General features: G+C 38.2%; 1 pseudogene; it reads left to right on the top strand.

The window, feature by feature from the left end:
* The first annotated feature begins 19,330 nt into the window (after window positions 1-19,330).
* On the top strand, window positions 19,331-19,886 carry LOC123847438 (rRNA-processing protein FCF1 homolog; annotated as a pseudogene).
* Window positions 19,887-20,395: the final 509 nt, after the last annotated feature.

Genomic DNA, 20,395 nt, shown 5'->3' on the forward strand with positions numbered 1-20,395 from the left:
TGAGTTTCTCACTGAGATGTGAGGAGTTTGTGCCCAACATCAGGTACCCCCTACCCTTAGGACTAGCACAGTGAAGATGAGCCTCCAAAATATCTGGATTTGAAAATGTATGGGGCTTACATCCAGGAGATCCATAGGGCTATAGAAAATGTAGATTCCACTCTTAAATGCCTGTGTACAGACTCACTGGCCCTGGGACGCAGTGTAAAAGCAGCAGCTTGCAAAGCACCTAGAATGTGTATAAAGAAGACTTATATCCTAATCTTAAAACATCTGCAGGGGGGAAAGAAGACTGTTGGGACTTGCTGGGGAAGGAGGCTCTGGTGGGCACTGGTTTTGCATTCTCCTTCTACCTTGTTGGTGCCAGCACTGGTGGCTATATTTTTGCAATTTCTCTCTACCTTGGTAGGGATGATGAGAATGCCCTGCCACTGTGCCCATGGCCCCACTAAAGATAGCAAGGGTGCCCTACCCCTGAGTTCACCTATAGCCCCACTAAAGCTGGTAGGCACATGCATTCCACACAGAGATGTCCCTTGAGCACCTTGCTCTGGTGTCGAGGGGGGCTTGCATTTCTGAGCCTGATGGGTCTGAAACAACCAGACAGACAGTTCTTGGCAGGCTATCACCTCCAAGGCATTGCAGAGACAGCAGACTAAAACACACCACCATTACTCCTATGAAAAAGGCCTATTTATTTGCCCTGAAGCCCTACCCTGAGGAACAGGCTTCAGGTTTCCCACATATCTAGAGATTATAGAAATAGCCTCTGAGCCTCTCAGGGAACATAGGCTGGGGAACACCATCTTTGTATTCTCCCTTGTCCTTGCCATAGCTCACCGGTCTCTTCTAGAAAGGAGCTCATACACTCATTTGGAGACTTGAATTTTTTCCAGTAGTTGCCAAGGAGACACCTCTGGACACCGGGTCTGGAGGCGAGGAGGGTTTATGATTTCAGTCTCTCAGGACAATATATAGGCTTCCAATCAGCCTAAAAATGGGTGCTGCCTGACATCCTTCCTCTGGAACACTGACAGGTCTTCACACACCCTGAATAACTTATCAAAAATTAATCAGGTTTGAGAGACAACCAAAAGCAAGGGCAACATTAAATAAGAAGGTTCATCTCCAACACATGGCCGTTCCTCCAAAATTGGAAAGATAACTACTTCATCTAACACATAGAAACCACAGGGAGCCACACAAAATGAGGAAACAGAGAAATATGTTCCAAATGAAAGAACAAGATGAAACCCCAGAAAAAGACTTAATGAAATGAAGATAAGTCATTTAACTGATAAACAGTTCAAAGTCATGGCCATAAAGAGGCTCACTGAACTAGGGAGAAGAATGGATGAACACAGTGAGAACTTCAACAAAGAGATAAAAAATATAAGAAAGTATCAAACAGAAGTCACAGAACTGAAGAATATAATAACCGAACTGAAAAATACACTAGAGGGGTTCAGCAGTAGATAAATGAAGCAAAAGAAAGGAACAGTGATCTGGAAGATAGGGCAGCAGAACTCACCAAAACAGAGCAGCAAAAAGAAAAAGGAATTTAAAAAAAATGAAGATAGCTCAGTGGACCTATTAGAATAACATCGAGTGGAATAACACTCATGTTAGAGGGGTCCTAGAAAGAAAAGAGGGAGCGAAAGGGGCAGAAAATTTATTTGAAGAAATAGTGGCTGAAAACTTCCCTAAGCTGGGGAAGGAAAAAAAAAAAAAACATATTTAGGAAGCCCAGAAAGTTCCAAAGAAGATGAACCCAAGCAAATCCACACCAAGCACATTATCATTAAAATGTCAAAAGTTAAAGACAGAGAATATTAAAAGAAGCAAGAAAACAATAACTTGTTAAATATAAGGGAGCCCCCCCTAAGATTATTTTCAGACTTCTCAGCAGACACCGTGCAGGCCAGAAGGGAGCACGTCATATATTCAAAGTGCTACAAGGAAAACAAACAACCACAACAAACTCTTCAAGAACAGTCTACCCAGCAAGCTTATTCAGAACTGAAGCAGAGAGAAAGAGTTTTTCAGACAAGCAAAAGCTAAAGGAGTTTGTGACCACTAAACCAGCCTTAAAGAAATGTCAAAGGAACTTTGTTAAACTGAAAAGGGCCCTGATTAGTAACAAGAAAACATTTGAAAATAAAGGATAAAACAAACTCACTAGTAAGGGCAAATATAGAGTAAAGGATTATTAAGTTTATTAAGCTGGTATGAATGTTAAAAGACAAAAAGAAAAAATAACTATAACTACAATAATGAGTTAAGGGATTCCAAGAGAAAAAGACGTAAAATGTGACATCAAAAATATCCCATTTACAATTGTATCAAAAATAATAAAATGCCTAGGGGGGTGCCTGGGTGGCTCAGTCGATTAAGTGTCCGACTCTTCATTTTGGCTCAGGTCATGATCTCAGGCTCATGGGATGGAGACCCATGTCAGGCTTTGCACTGGCAGTGGAATCTGCTTAATATTGTCTCTCTCTTCATTTCCCCTCTGTCCCTCTCTCTACCCCTCTCTTCTCTCTCTCTCTCCCCCCCCCCGCAAATAAATGGATGGATGGATGAATGAATGAATGAATGAATGAATAAATGAATGAATGAATGAATGAATGAATGAATGAATGAATGAATAAATAAAATGTCTAGGAGTAAATTTAACCAAGGAGGTGAAAAATCTGTAGCTTAAAAACTCTGCAATATTGATGAAATAAATTGAAGAAGACACAAATAAATGGAAGGATATCCCATGCTCATTGATTAGAATAATTAATATTGTTAAAATATCTACATTATCCAAAGCAAACTATAAATTCAGTGAAATTCCTATCAAAATTCTAATGGCATTTTTCACAGAACTATAACAAAAAATCCTAAATTTTGCATGAAACCACAAAAGACTCCAAAGAACCAAAGCAATTTTAAGAAAGAACAAAGCTGAAGGCATTATGCACCCTGATTTCAAACTATATTACAAAGCTATAGTAATCAAAATGGTATGGTATTGCCATAATAACAGAGACATAGATTAATGGAACAAAATAGATTGCCCAGAAATAAACACCTGCATATATGGTTAATTAGTTTATGACAAAGGAGGCAAGAATATAGAATGGGGAAAAGATCATCTCTTCAATAAATGGTGTTAGGAAAACTGGACAGCCACATGCAAAAGAATAAAACTAGACCACTATCTCACACCATATGCAAAAATTAACACAAAATGGATTAAAGACTTGAACATAAGGCCTGAAACAAAAAAACTCCCTAGAGAAAACATAAGTGGTGAGCTCCTTGACCTCAGTCTTGGTGATGATTTTTTGGATCTGCAAAGGCAAGGGCAACAAAGCAAAGCAAATATAAACAGGTGGGATGACATCAAACAAAAAGGTTCTTCACAGTGATGGAAACCATCAATTGAAAAGGCAACCCACTGAGTGGGAGAAGATATTTGCAGGTCATATATCCAATAAGGGGTTAATGTCCAAAATACATAAAGAACCCATATAACTCAGTGACAAACCAACAAACCATGATTAAACATGGGCAAAGGCACATGAAAAGATCCTCAGCATCACTCATCATCAGGGAGATGCACATCAAAACCACAATGTGATATCATTCACACCTGTTAGATTGGTTTTGAAACAGACTAGAAATAACAAGTGTTGGGGAGGATGTGGAGAAAAGGAGACATTGTGCCCTGTTGGTGAGAATATAAATTTCTGTGCCACTATCAAAATCAGTTTGGGGTTCCTCCAAAAAAAAAAAAAAATAGAACTACCATTTGATCCAACAATTCCACTCCTTGTTTATTCAAAGAAAATAAAAACAGTAATTTGAAAAGACATATGCACCCTTATTGTCATTGCCACATTATTTACAATAGTCAAGGTATGTTAACAACTTAAGTGTACACTGATGGATAAATGGATAAAGACAAATGGTATAAAATGGAATACTACTCAGACATAAAAAGGAATGAAATCTTGCCATTTGTGACAGCATGGATGCACTTCAGCGGTATTATACTAAATGAAATAAGCCTGATAAAGACAAGTACCATTATGATTTCACTTATATGTGAGATCTAAAAACCAACCAAACAAGTAAAACAAAACTTGTAGATACAAAGAACAGATTGGTGGTTGTGAATGGTGAGGGGTTTGGGAGGATGGGTGAAGTGGGTGAAAAGGTGTCAGAAAGTACAAACTTCCATAATGAAATAAATGTCATGGTACAACATAATGACTACAGTCAATTTTATTGTATTGCATACTTAAAAGTTGCTAAGAGAATATCAAAAGTTCTCATCACAAGAAAAAAGAAAAATTTTGTAACTTTGCGTGGTGACAGATGGTAACTATTGTGGCAATCATTTCACAATATACAAATATCACATAATTATGTTTTACACATGAAACTAATATAATGTTGTATGTCAGTTATACTTTGGCTGAAATTGAAATTCCGAAGAATACGATTGGAACCCCTGGAGTTTCATTGTAATCTCACGTAGTCTTAATTTTTTATACCAAACTCAAAAAGTATGCATCTGAGATGCTGTGGGAAGGCTCATCTTTCTGTTCATCGACTCATATAATTAGTATATGAGTGTCATCTCAGAATCAACTTAATGATTCATATTCCAAGTCTGCTTTCTATCATATTAGCTTTTATTTTTATGTTTTCAAATAATGAGCCTGTGTTTATATATTTAAGTATATTTCCACACTACATTTAATGTATATAGCAGGGTCTCAAACTAAGAACACTAAATATATCGAAAGCAGAAAAGACTGTGGGAAGACTGGTACTTTTGAGTCATACATTCTGTAAGAACTGATTTTTTTAATACAATGGAAAATTTTTAAAATAAGAATGTGTGGTAAATAGAAAAACGAAGATGGTTAAATTTTTAGAAGAAATCATGAATGGAAGAAGACACACTACAAATGGATTGGGGGTACGATCATTTTTAAATTGTGAGTTCCCATTGTGTGTAATTATACCAATTTCCTGAAAATCATACCACAAATATCTAACAGCTTAAAAATCTCCAGGAGCAAGTGGTGAGATGATCTAAACCACTCAAGAGAGGCAATTCAGTACCCAAAACACACATGCCAATTGTTAGAGGCTTCCCAGGCTTGGACACTACTCCTTTCTTATGGAACAAATTTTATGGAAAAAATACATATGGTATTGTGACATGTTTAAAAGATTAATCTCTTTTCTTTTTGTTCCACTAGCATAAGCCAAGGGAAATACAGTAGGGTCCAATCCAAATTGATGAGATCTATATAATTAGGTCAGCACTTTATCTAATGCCAGGAACACAGGCAATAAGGACCTGGCCCCAAAGTGGAGGACAAGAGGGCACATGGATAGAGATTTGGTCAGGCTTAAACAGAACTCAGGGGCCAACAATATATCCTGCATCTCACAAACTCTGTAAGCCTATCCCCAGATATGGCAGGACCAAATGTAGTCACCCATGCAAACCAGCTTTTCACCAGAAATCCCCAGAGTCCAGTTTCTTAAATTCGACTGATCATCAGAATCATCTGGGATGTTTTTTGAAAACACAGATTCTTGGATCCCAATCTGGATGATTTTCTTTGAGTAAGTCTTTGGTGGGGCCATGGCATCTGTATTTTATAAACGTCTACAGGTGATGGGATGATCAGCCAGGTGTGAGAGCATACAGCCTTAAACTATTCCAACCCAGATTTGTTTTTGGATTGAAATATTTTTGGTTTCCTCTATTCCAACACCTGTCAGACCTCCATAAGCACACATTTTCCAGGCAGACTTCATCCTCAACTCCACTTTTTAGACTTGGACCAATCCAGAATGTAATTACTACCTTCTCCTTTATACCAACCACACAAGGCCAGGAGGGACTCTACTTCTATTTTTGTCTATGTCTCAAGGAAAACATGAGCAGCAGCTAGATGAATAACCTAGAAAGTCAGCCATAAAACTAAAGTCAAGAACTGTATGAAGATTGGATGAAACGCCAGAACAAAGAAGTCATATCCACCTGAAAGGAGAAGCATAACATCCAATATTCAGGCAGGAATAAACAGGAGTTTTGCAGGAAATGAAGATTATAAATATATACGTAGATTATATATATATATATATATATATATAAAATTCATTTCACCTTCATTTAGGGAATCACCATTTCACTCGCAATACATCTCCCTCCCTTAAGAAGTACATTTTCCCCCGTCTGAATTACATTAGGAAATGTTTTAATGGCAAAGGTTCAGGGCAGTGTTGTGATGGTGGGAATCTCCAACTTTGTCTATCAAAGGACTTAAGGAAGGCAGTGGCATTGCAAATCCAAATCTTTCCAAATCTCACCCCAGCAATTTACAGATATATTTCTTTTTTAAAAGATTTATTTATTTATTTGAGAGAGAGAGGGAGAACACAAGTGGGAGGTGCAAAGGGAGAGGGAGAGATAGAATCTCAAGCAGACTATGGGCTGAATGCAGAGCTTGACATGGGGCTCCATCTCAGCACCTGAGATCTCACAGAAACCAAGAGTCAGAGGCTTAACTGACTATGCCACACAGGTGTCCCTACAGATATATTTCTTTGTTCTCCTAATTATTCAGCAAATAACTGTTCATTCAAGTACATGCATGCATACACACACATACACATCCCTCCTGAAGAATACACATCAAATCTCATAGACTATAGAACATAAACTCCTAAGAAGGGAAAACTTTTTTTTTCTGTCCCATAATCTACAATGATGCTCTTGAGTGGAGATGGATAATGCCTTGTTGTCAGGGCATCCCTGAGCATTGTAGAATGGTTAGCAGCACCTTTGGCATCTACCCAGCACATGCCAATACCACCACCCCTCTCCCTTTATGACCACCAAAAATGACTTCAAACATTGCCAGATGTCCTCGCTGGGGCAAAACTGTGCCCAACTGAGAACAACTCCGCTAGTTTATATATCAAGATGGTAGGTTAAACTCAACTCTATCAATAATTACATTAAATTTGGGGGGTGGAGCAAGATGGCAGAGGAGTAGGAGACCTGGCTTTCATCTGGTCTCAGAAATTCAGCTGGATAGGGATCAAACCATTCTGAACACCTACAAACTCAACAGGAGATCAAAGAAAAGAATAGCAGCAACTCTCTGAACAGAAAAGCGACCACTTTCTGGAAGGTAGGACATGCGGAGAAGTGAATCCGAGGCGATATTCAGGAGGATAGATGGCGGGGGAGGGGCCTCCGTAGGCCGCTTCTGGCAAGTGATAGAGCCGCGGAGCACAAAACTGGAACTTTTAGAAGTCAGCTCTGCTGAGGGACATTGCTCAAGTGGCTAAGCAAGGAGTGGAACCCTTGTGGGGACAGTGTGGTCTCAGGACCCTCAGGGTCACAGAAAGACCTGGCAGAGCTCCCAGGTATCAGAGCAGGGAAGCCAGCTGCAGAGACAGAGCCAAGGCGCAGACTCTTGGCTCGGGGTTGCCATAAACTGTGATCCTAAGCACAGTCGGGCCACTGCTCCTCCAGCGGGGACCCAACAAGTGGCAGATCCGGGAAGACTCCCCTTCCGCCCCCCGGGAGGAGCGGCGTGGGAGCGCACCACAGGGATCTGCTGGGTTTGGAGACTCCACACCCAGTCGGGTGCCAGAGATAGAAATGCTCGATCACAGGCCAGGTGAGCACGGAGTGCAGCTGGAGACTGGGGAGACGGGAGTGATTGCTTTTCTCTGGGGGCGCACTGAGGAGCAGGGGCCCAAGTTCTCGGCTCTTCCGGGGCAGAGATTGGGAGGCCACCATTTTCACTCTCGGCCTCCAAAGCTGTACAGAAAGCTTGGAACAATAGCTCCTGAGATCAAACCCGAGCAGATTACTTAGCCCGGAATGGGCAAGGGCAGGGCAATTCTGCCTCCGGCAAAGACATTTGGGAAGCACAGCGACAGGCCCCTCCCCCAGAAGGTCAGTGAGAATAGCCAGCCAAGACCAAGTTTACTGATCAATGAGAACGACAGAACTCCAGCGCTAGGGGAATACTGCACATGGAATCCATGGCTTTTTTACCATGGGTCTTTAGTCTTTCAAAGTTAATTTTTTTTTAACTGTCTTTTTGTTTTTTTGAAGTTTTCTTTTTCCCTTTTTCAGCCAACATCTTATCAATCTCGTTTTAAAAAACATTTTTATTTTTCATTTTGAGTCATATTCTATCCCTTCATAGTAGTTACCCGTATTTTTGGCATATATATATAAGTTGTTCTCTCTTTAAAATTTTGAGATAGTTTCTTCTAACAGATCAAAATATGCCCTAAATCTCTAGTGTATGGTTTTGTTCTACTCTCCTGCCTGATCACATTCTCTCCCTTTTTTTTTCTTTTTTTTAAAAAACCTATTCTTTCTTTTCTCAAACAACTTCTTATCAATTCCTTTTATACAATTTTTTATAATATTCATCTTTACAGTCATATTCCATCCCTTCATCAGATCAACCCTTATTTTTGTACATATATAAGTTTTTCTTTCTTTAAAATTTTGGGAGGCACTTTCTTCTAACAGACCAAAATACACCCAAAATCTAGTGCGTGGCACTGATTTATGCACCTGCCTGATCATATTTGATCATATTCTGTTTTTTTGTTTTGTTTTGTTATGTTTCTGTTTGTTTTTATCTTATTTTTTTTCTTTTTCTTTTTTCTTTCTTTCCCTTTCTTTTCCCACTGCTTCAGGTCTTTTCTGATTTGTTTAGAATATATTTACTGGGGATGTTGTTACTCCATTAGCATTTTGTTCTCTCATTCAGCTATTCTCCTCTGGACAAAATGACAAGATGGAAAAAATTACCTCAACAAAAAGAACAAGAGGTAGTACCGAATACCAGGGACCTACTCAATACGGACATTAGTATGATGTCGGATCTAGAGCTCAGAACCATGATTTAAAGATACTAGCTGGGCTTAAAGAAAGCATGGAAGTTATTAGAGAAATCCTTTCTGGAGAAGTAAAAGAACTAAAATCTAACCAAGTCAAAATCAAAAAGGCTATTAATGAGGTGCAATCAAAAATGGGGGCACTAACTGCTAGGATAAATGAGGCAGAAGAGAGAATCAGTGATATAGAAGACCAAATGATGGAAAATAAAGAAGCTGAGAAAAAGAGAGATAAACAACTACTGGATCATGAGGGCAGAATTCGAGAGATAAGCTATACCATAAAACGAAGCAACATTAGAAAAATTGGGATACCAGAAGATGAAGAAAGAGAGAGAGGGGCAGAAGGTATATTGGAGCAAATTATAGCAGAGAACTTCCCTAATTTGGGGAAGGAAACAGGCATGAAAATCCAGGAGGCACAGACAAGCCCCCTCAAATCAATAAAAATATGTCAACTCCCTGACATCTAATAGTAAAACTTACGAGTCTTAGAGACAAAGAGAAAATCTTGAAAGCAGCTCTGGAGAAGAGATATGTAAACTACAATGGTAGAAGCATTAGATTGGCAACAGACCTATCCACAGAGACCTGGCAGGCCATAAAGGACTGGCATGATATATTCAGAGCACTAAATGAGAAAAATGTGCAGCCAAGAATACTATATCCAGCTAGGCTGTCATTGAAAATAGAAGGAGAGATAAAAAGCTTCCAGGACAAACAAAAACTAAAGGAATTTGGAAACACGAAACCAGCCCTACAAGAAATATTGAAAGGGGTCTGCTAAGCAAAGAGAGAGCCTAAAAGCAACATAGATCAGAAAGGAATGCAGACAATATACAGTAACAGTCACCTTCCAATGGCACTAAATTCCTATCTTTCAATAGTTACCCTGAATGTAAATGGGCTAAATGGCCCAATCAAAAGACACAGGCTATCAGACTGGATTAAAAAACAAGACCTATCGATATGCTGTCTGCAAGAGACTCATTTTAGACCCAAAGACACCCCCAGATTGAAAGTGAGGGGGTGGAAAACCATTTCCCATGCTAATGGACACCAAAAGAAAGCTGGGGTGGCAATCCTTATATCAGACAAATTAGATTTTAAACCAAAGACTGTAATAAGAGATGAGGAAGGACACTATATCCCACTTAAAGGGTCTATCCAACAAGAAGATCTAACAATTGTAAATATCTATGCCCCTGGGGCACCTGGGTGGCTCAGTTGGTTAAGCGACTGCCTTCGGCTCAGGTCATGGTCCTGGAGTCCCAGGATCGAGTCCCACATCAGGCTCCCTGCTCAACGGGGAGTCTGCTTCTCCCTCTGACCCTCCCCCCTCTCATGCTCTCTCTCTATCTCATTCTCTCTCAAATAAAAAAATAAAATCTTTAAAAAAAAAAAATCTATGCCCCTAACATGGGAGCAGCCAATTATATAAGGTGATTAATAACAAAAGCAAAGAAAAACATTGACAATAATACAATAATAGTGGGGGACTTTAACACCCCCCTCACTGAAATGGACAGATCATCTAAGCAAAAGATCAACAAGGAAATAAAGACTTTAAATGACACACTGGACCAAATGCACTTCACAGATATATTCAGAACATTCCATCCCAAAGCAACAGAACACACATTCTTCTCTAGTGCCCATGGAACATTCTCCAGAATTGATCACATCCTAGGTCATAAATCAGGCCTCAACTGGTACCAAAAGTTTGGGATTATTCCCTGCCTATTTTCAGACCACAATGCTTTGAAACTAGAACTCAATCACAAGAGGAAAGTGGGAAAGAACTCAAGTACATGGAGGCTAAAGAGCATCCTACTAAAGAATGAATGGGTCAACCAGGAAATTAAAGAAGAATTTTAAAAATTCATGAAACAAATGAAAATGAAAACACAACTGTTCAAAATCTTTGGGATGCAGCAAAGGCAGTCCTAAGAGGAAAGTATATAGCAATACAAGCCTTTCTCAAGAAACAAGAAAGGTCTCAAATACACAACCTAACCCTACACCTAAAGGAGCTGGAGAAAGAACAGCAAATAAAGCCTAAACCCAGCAGGAGAAGAGGAATAATAATGATCAAAGCAGAAATCAATGAAATAGAAATCAAAAGAACAGGAGAACAGATCAATGAAACTAGGAGCTGGTTCTTTGAAAGAATTAACAAGATTGAGAAACCCCTGGGCAGACTTATCAAAAAGAAAAGAGAAATGACCCAAATCAACAAAATCATGAATGAAAGAGGAGAGATTACAACCAACACCAAAGAAATACAAACAATTATAAGAACATATTATGAGCAACTCTATGCCAGCCAATTAGATAATCTGGAAGAAATAGATGCATTCCTAGAGATGTATCAACTATCCAAACTGAACCAGGAAGAAATAGAAAACCTGAACAGACCTACAACCACTAAGGAAATTGAAGCAGTCATCAAAAATCTCCCAACAAACAAAAGCCCAGGGCCCGATGGCTTCCCATGGGAATTCTACCAAACATTAAAAGAAGAATTATTACCTATTCTTCTGAAACTGTTCCAAAAACTAGAAATGGAAGGAAAGCTTCCAAACTCGTTTTATGAGGCCACCATTACCTTGATCCCAAAACCAAAGATCCCATCAAAAAGGAGAATTACAGATCAATATCCTTGATGAACATGGATGCAAAAATTCTCACCAAAACACTAGCCAATAGGATCCAAAAGTACATTAAAAGGATTATTCACCATGACCAAGTGGGATTTATCCCTGGGCTGCAGGGTTGGTTCAACATCCACAAATCAATCAACGTGATACAATACATTAACAAAAGAAAGAACAAGAATCATATGATCCTCTCAATAGATGCAGAAAAAGCTTTTGACAAAGTACAGCATCCTTTCCTGATCAAAACTCTTCAGAGTATAGGGATAGAGGGTACATACCTCAATATCATAAAAGCCATCGATGAAAAACCTACAGCGAATATCATTCTCAATGGGGAAAACCTGAAAGCTTTCCCCCTAAGGTCAGGAACATGGCAGGGATGTCCGCTATCACCGCTGCTATTCAACATAGTACTAGAAGTCCTAGCCACAGCAATCAGACAACAAAAAGAAATCAAAGGCATCCAAATCAGCAAAGAAGAAGTCAAACTCTCTCTTTGCAGATGCTATGATACTTTATGTGGAAAACGCAAAAGAGTCCATCCCAAAACTGCTAAAACTCATACAGGAATTCAGTCAAGTGGCAGGATATAAAATCAATGCACAGAAGTCAGTGGCATTTCTATACACCATCAAGACAGAAGAAAGAGAAATGAAGGAGTCAATCCCATTTACAATTGCACCCAAAACCATAAGATACCTAGGAATAAGTCTAACCAAAGAGGCAAAGGATCTCTACTCAGAAAACTATAAATTACTCATGAAAGAAATTGAGGAAGACTCAAAGAAATGGAAAAACGTGCCATGCTCATGGATTGGAAGAACAACTATTAGGAAGATGTCATTGCTACCTAGAGCAATCTACACATTCAATGCAATCCCCATCAAAATACCATCCACTTTTTTCAAAGAAATGGAACAAATAATCCTAAAATTTGTATGGAACCAGAAAAGACCTCAAATAGCCAGAGGAATGTTGAAAAAGAAAAGCAAAGCCGGCGGCATCACAATTCCGGACCTCCAGCTCTATTACAAAGCTGTCATCATCAAGACAGCATGGTACTGGCACAAAAACAGACACATAGATCAATGGAACAGAATAGAGAGCCCAGAAATGGACCCTCAACTCTATGGTCAACTCATCTTTGACAAAGCAGGAAAGAATGTCCAATGGAAAAAAGACAGTCTCTTCAACAAATGGTGTTGGGAAAATTGGACAGCCACATGCAGAAGAATGAAACTGGACCCTTTCCTTACACCACACACAAAAATAGACTCCAAATGGTTGAAAGACCTCAATGTGAGACAGGAGTCCATCAAAATCCTAAAGGAGAACACAGGCAGCAACCTCTTCGACCTTAGCCGCAGCAACTGCTTCCTAGAAACATCACCAAAGGCAAGGGAAGCAAGGGCAAAAATGAATGATTGGGACTTCATCAAGATAAAAAGCTTTTGCATAGCAAAGGAAATAGTCAACAAAACCAAAAGACAACGGACAGAATGAGAGAAGATATTTGCAAATGACATATCAGATAAAGGGCTAGTATCCAAAATCCATAAAGAACTTATCAAACTCAACACCCAAAGAACAAAGAATCCAATCAAGAAATGGGCAGAAGACATGAACAGACATTTTTCCAAAGAAGACATCCAAATGGCCAACAGACACATGAAAAAGTGCTCATCACTCGGCATCAGGGAAATCCAAATCAAAACCTCAATGAGATACCACCTCACACCAGTCAGAATGGCTATAATTAACAAGTCAGGAAACGACAGATGTTGGCGGGGATGCGGAGAAAGGGGAACCCTCCTACACTGTTGGTGGGAATGCAAGCTGGTGCAGCCACTCTGAAAAACAGTATGGAGGTTCCTCAAAAAGTTGAAAATAGAGCTACCATATGATCCAACAATTGCACCCCTGGGTATTTACCCCAAAGATACAAAAGTAGGGATCCGTAGGTGTGCACGCACCCCAATATTTATAGCAGCAATGTCCACAATAGCCAAATTGTGGAAAGAGCCAAGATGTCCATCGACAGATGAATGTATAAAGAAGAAGTGGTATACATATACAATGGAATATTATGCAGCCATCAAAAGGAATGAGATCTTGCCATTTGCAACGACGTGGATGGAACTGGAGGGTGTTATTTTGAGCGAAACAAGCCAATCAGAGAAAGACATGTGTCATATGACTTCAGTGGTATGAGGAATTCTTAATATCAGGAAACAAACTGAGGGTTGCTTGAGTGGGGGATGGGGTGGATGGGTGGCTGGGTGATAGACACTGGGGAGGGTATGTGCTATGGTGAGTGCTGTGAATTGTGTAAGACTGTTGAGTCACAGACCTGTACCTCTGAAACAAATAATGCAATATTTGTTAAGAAAAAAAAAAAGAAGAAGATAGCTGTAGGGGAAGAATGAAGGGGGGAAATCGGAGGGGGAGACGAACCATGAGAGACGTTGGACTCTGAAAAACAAACTGAGGGTTCTAGAGGGGAGGGGGGTGGGAGGATGGGTTAGCCTGGTGATGGTTATTAAAGAGGGAACGTTCTGCATGGAGCACTGGGTGTTATGCACAATGAATCATGGAACACTACATCAAAAACTAATGATGTAATGTATGGTGATTAACATAACAATAAAAATTTTTTTAAAATTACATTAAATTTAAATAAATTAAATACTTCATTAAAAGTCAGACTTTTAGACTAGAATAAAGGTAAGACCAACTGTATGCTATCTTTAAGAAATTAACTTCTAGTGTAATGAAAGAAATACGTTTAAAAGTAAAAAAAAATAGAAAAAAGATGGCTTATGCAAACATAAATAATAAAATAGATATAGCTTACAGATCTATTTCTCCTTTCCTATCAGGTTTTTTTTTTTAATTTTATCAGTTCAGTCTTGTTCAAAATAGTCCAAATTTGGAGTTAGTAATTATTGAATCCTTACTCTCTGTCAACTGTATGAGGAATAGTGCTAGCTGCCAGGGTTACAGAGGGAGGTAAAATACTCTTACCAGTAGAATGTACGGGAATTCCTTGTACTGTCTTTACAACTTTTCTGTAAATCTGCAATTATTTCAAAATAAAAAAGTTTAAAAAATAGCCAGTTCTGTGTTCTTGTTCTGATTGGTTAAAAAATATACGTCCTATAAACAACTATAACTAAATTTGGAGAATGATGATAGTATATGAATTTTTAAAAATGCCAAAGGAGAAAAAGAAACTCCTCACCAGGATCTTATGATAGAGCTATGAGATGATATAGGCTTGTAGGCCCCTTGCAGGCCAGGGTCATTTGAGGACTGCAGTGAGGTTAAGGTCGGCCAGGCAGGCCTAGGCCAGGAGGAGAAAATGTTCTCTTCCCCTTACCTCATGTTGCAAGGCCTAAATGCCTGGATCAGCAGGAAGTGGCTCTTGCCTAGCTTAAAGTGTATCTTTCTAATCAGAAGTGTTCTTTCTAAAGACAAAGAACATGTTGTCTCCAAAGGAAGGATGGCTAAGAGAATTCTTTATTCTGCAAGCATAAGCAGGATGTATTTTGTTCTTATTGCATTTCGTGTATATTTCACTTCACAGTTGTTGGCTTGATACATTGTTATGTTTATCTGATCTCTGCGAGTATATAGCTATGTGAGAAATAAACGGCAGTATGCAGTTGCAAGTGCTGCCTTTGCTCTGCATCCCCTGTGTCCTGGTGATTTCGTAGACCCTTACCCAGGGACCCGAACGCACTAGACGTTGACAGAGCTACAGAAACAGGTAGAAGACAGGCCCATCTGAGCTGAAGCAGAGGTAGCACCAAGTGCAATGGAAGCATTTTGAAGTCTATTGCTCATTCAGTAATATTTTTCACTAAAAACATTTGAAATTTTCAAATATCATACTAAGAATCTTGTTAGAGTGTTTAAGGAGGGAAACTGTTGCTTTGCTTCATTAGTTCCAGCCTTAAAATGCATGCTAAGTGAAAATTAGCAAATAACTCAGGCCATTACCATCTACTGGGAGGCTGAGAAGCTGGTTGTGCTTCTGTTGAACAGTTAGCTTCCTATAAGAGTCAGAACTTCCTTGGAAAAGTGTCAAAAATAGAGCTACTCTATGACCTAGCAATTGCACTACTAGACATTTACCCCAAAGATACAGATATAGTGAAAAGAAGGGACACATGCACCCCAGTGTTCATAGCAGCAATGTCCACAATAGCCAAACTGTGGGAGGAGCCAAGATGCCCTTCAACAGATGAATGGATAAAGAAGATGTGGTTCATATATACAATGGAATATTACTCAGCCATCAGAAAAGATGAATACCCACCATTTGCACTGACATGGATGGAACTGGAGGAGATTATGCTAAGTGAAGTAAGTCAAGTAAAGAAAGACAATTATCATATGGTTTCACTAATTTGTGGAACATAAGCAATAGCATGGAGGACCATAGGGGAAGGGAGGGAAATCTGAAGGGGGAGAAATCAGAGAGGGAGACGAACCATGAGAGACTGTGGACTCCAGGAAACAAACTGTGGGTTTCAGAGGGGAGGGAGTGGGGGAAGGCGGTAACAGGGTGATGGATATTAAGGAGGGCATGTGTTGTGATGAGCAGTGGGTGTTATATGCAACTAATAAATCACTGAACACTACATTAAAAACTAATGATGTTGGCTAACTGAATATTATTTTAAAAAAAGGGTCAGAACTTGTGTCCTTCCCTATATATTGCTGCCACCTAGTGACCAAATCTTTCCATAAAATGCTGAAAATTAATAAAATCGATCATCTAGATCTCCTGGTGATGGGTATTAAAGAGGGCACGTTCTGCATGGAGTACTGGGTGTTATACACAAACAATGAATCATGGAACACTACATCAAAAACTAATGATGCAATATATGGTGATTAACATAACATAATAATAAAAATAAATAAAAATAATAAAATAAAATAAAAAAAGAAGCTAGAAAAACAAGCATCAATTATACCCAAAGTAAATAGGATAAATACTAAATGATAAATAGAAGTCAATAAAATTAAAAATAGGTAAACCAATAGAGAAATCCCCTAAGGCAAAAATCTGGGTTTTTGATCCATAAAAAGATCAATAAAATCGATACAATTAACGCTAAACTGATCAAGAAAAAGGAGAGGAGATACAAATTATCAACATCAGGAATCAAATAAATGTCAGCACTACAGATATTATAAACACACAAAAGGAATTGGGGAATATTACAAACAATTTTATGTCAGTAAACCTGAAAACCCAGATGAAATGGACAAATTCCATGAAGGATAAAAATGACCAAAGATGATACAAGAAGAAAAAGGAAATCCAAATACTCTTATATCTATTACAGAAATTGAAACCACTTTATATATAAATATGTGTGTGTGTGAGCGCACGCGTGTGCATGCATGCGCGTGACCCAGATGAAATCACTGATGAATTTTACCAATCACTTGAAGAAGAATTAAGACCAACCCTACACAAACTCCTTCAGAAAATGGTTAAGAGGCAAACACTTCCGAACTCATTTTGTGAGAACAGAATTATTTTTGATCTAAAGCCAGACAAAGATACCACAGAAAAAGAAAATTCAGACTAACATCTTTCATGGACACAAATGGAAAAAAAGAATATCAGCAATCTAATCTAACAATAGTATAATATAACCTAGTATAAAAAGAATAATACATTATGACCAACCCCAGTTTGTTCCAGGAAGGCAATGTTGGTTTAACATTCCAGTATCAATCAGTATAATTCACCACATTAATGAAGACGAAAACAAATGTGATTTTCTGAATAGATGCAGAAAAAGAACATTTGACAAAATGTAACACCAATGATTAAGGACATTTCTGAAAACATTATAGTTAACATACTGCCCTAAAATAAGAAATGAGCCAAGAATATCTGCTTACATTTATTGGCAGCATAGAAGTTTTAAGCAGTGCATTAAGGCAAAAAATAAAAGGCTTGCAAGTTGAAAAATAAGAAGTAAATTTATATTTAAAGAAGACAAATAACGCCTTAAATAATCTGCAATAAAAGTAATATGACTAACATTAAGCTCAGCAAAGAGGTATATATGCAAAATGTATATCAACAAATAATTCAAAATGAAATTCTAAAGACACAATATACAATAGCAACAAAAATCATGAAATAATTAGGACAAATTTTTTAAAATATGTATGAAATTGGTACACTGGATATTATAAAACTCTGGTAAGAGAAATTAAAGGGAGCTAAATAAATTGAGAAATAAGCTATGTTTATGTATTGGAAGATGCAAAGTTGTTACGATATCAATTCTCCTGACATACAGTAAGACTAAGGATTAGCTACTGTTGTTGCTAATAACAGATTTTTATGATTGTCATATATACTTACATAACGTGACAAAAATTAAATGGCTCAGACAAATGCTAAAAATTGTTCTTACAGCAGGCATAGCTATGAAAGGTTTATACTTTTTTAGGATAAATCAACTCTTCCTAAAGTTCTCAAACTGTGTGCCAGGGCTTAAGAGGTTGCCACAGAAAACTCACAGTACATTTTACTTTTTCTAGGCAAGGGCAGTGAGACTCTATATCTTCTGACATGAAATATAGTAGTTAGAGGTAGTTTACAGTTTCAATAATGGATTATGCTATGTTCCTTTGATGACATATCTCTGTGAAGATGTTTTTTCAGTGGGTGCTCTTTTAAAAAGGGTGTGAAAATCACTGTAGAGCAGGAAACGAGAATGATAATCTCATTTCAGGCTTTAAATTTATCCAGGTCTAACAGTCACACGCACATTAATAAGTAATCGTGGTTATTTAAAGTGAAATGAAAACACCATCTTTTCCTTTTAATTTACATGTATCATGCTTTTCAAATTGCTATCAATTGTTAACACATAATATGTATTGTGTTGTTTGTACGTAAGTACTCAATAAGCAGAACTTTCAGTTATTTCTTTAGTCATAGGGACACCATGAAAGTTATCAGATTATAAAAGATGCAGTGAATCAAGAATATCTGAGAACTTTGGAATTAATCATTTAAAAAATATATCTATTAGCCATCAGTACAATCCAGTCTGTACCACTTTAGAAGTCTGCACATTTATCTATGAAGGATCACATTAAATATTTAGGCTTTGCAGTCTATATTTGGTCTCTGTCACATGGTGTTCTTTATTTGCTTGCTTGTTTGCTTTTACAAACCTTTAAAAAGTAAAAATAACTCTTACCTCACAGGTCATTCAAAAAACAGGCTACGGGCCAGTTATGGACCACAGGTTACAGTTAGCCAGTCTCTGTTTTGGAACTTTGAGAAACACAGCTAATTTTATGGCTATAGTTTGGTACAGATTTACTGATCCAACATAATAAAAACACTGATGATGTTTACCAAAAGTTGCAAAGCACTTTTGGTATTACCAAATTCCAAGATACTATTTTTTTACATTTTAACATCTCAGATATTGGTTATTGTTCTTCTCCCAATTGCTTCTGCCTAGGTGGGGGTCAGGGGGAATCTACCATTGCCTGTGACAGCATAAACTTGATCAGAGATGTCTGTGTTATTTCTACCTCATTTGTGTTCTATTGCTTGCTCTGCACATGCTAAGTTTAATTACTCTTTAAAACATCTTCAAAAAAGAAACAAGAGTGCGGTGTGAACATGGGGAAAAAAGAAAGCAAGAAAGTATATGACTATGAAGCGAATGCTTAGTCTCCAAGATCAGAGGCTTAAAGAGAAGGATAGATTAAAATCTAAAAAGAAAGAAAAGATCCCAGTGCACTCAAGGAAAGAGAAGACCCTCAACATCCTTTCTGTTGATTCTTCCAAGATAACACACAGCTGGACCCACCTTACCACATCCTGGCTGATACCAACCTTATCACATTTTCTATTAAGGCCAAACTTGACTTAGTACAGTCAATGATGGACTGTCCATATGCTAAGTATATCCCTTATATAACTGACTTTGTAAGGGTTGAAATTGAGAAATTGGGGCAAAAGTATCCAGCGGCTCTAAGGATTGCCAAAGACCCAAGATTTGAACGATTACCATGTACACATAAGGGAACCTATGCAGATAACTTCTTAGTACAGAAAGTAACTCAGCACAAGTGTTATATTTGGCCACAGTTGACCTGGACCTTAAAAGAAGGATGGGAAAGATCCCTGGAGTTCCCATCATGTAAATTTCTAACCACAGGTACAACACTGAGCAGATGTCAGATGATTATGGAGCCCCTTGGTTCTAATTCTTAAAAGTTAGAGTTGATTATCCTCTTTGTTCCTTTACCAACTTTTTCTGTTGCCAGTTCATATAGCAATATTCTATAGCATGAATTATTTCACTCACCCATTTGCTCGGTTATGAGTGGCGTATGGTTAAATACAGTGACTTGTTGATGTTGTTTTGAAACTGATATTTTGTATCATTTTAAATGTAGTTGAATCTTTTTATAAATCGATTGTTCACATAAAAAAATCTTCAAAAAATACATATTAATTTGTCATTTGAAAACAAAATCTTACTGTACATAAGTATTTTATTGACCTCCTCTTCACCCAATTCATGTGGGAAGGATTTCTACCATAAGGCTAGGGGGATGACCAAACACATGACACACAACACTGAACTAAGATGAGGTCAACATCAGTGTATTAGTCATACATACTCATAGCTTGGGGGAGGAGGACACTGTGCCATGCAAAGCCATGTATAGGTTGCATTTAGGAACAAAGTGAACAACCAGGGACTAAGGGA

This window comes from Mirounga angustirostris, unplaced genomic scaffold (assembly GCF_029215605.1).
Source record: "Mirounga angustirostris isolate CCGP_5_RB_7025 unplaced genomic scaffold, mMirAng1.0.hap1 SCAF_2, whole genome shotgun sequence".
In the NCBI taxonomy this organism is placed as follows: Eukaryota; Metazoa; Chordata; class Mammalia; order Carnivora; family Phocidae; genus Mirounga; species Mirounga angustirostris.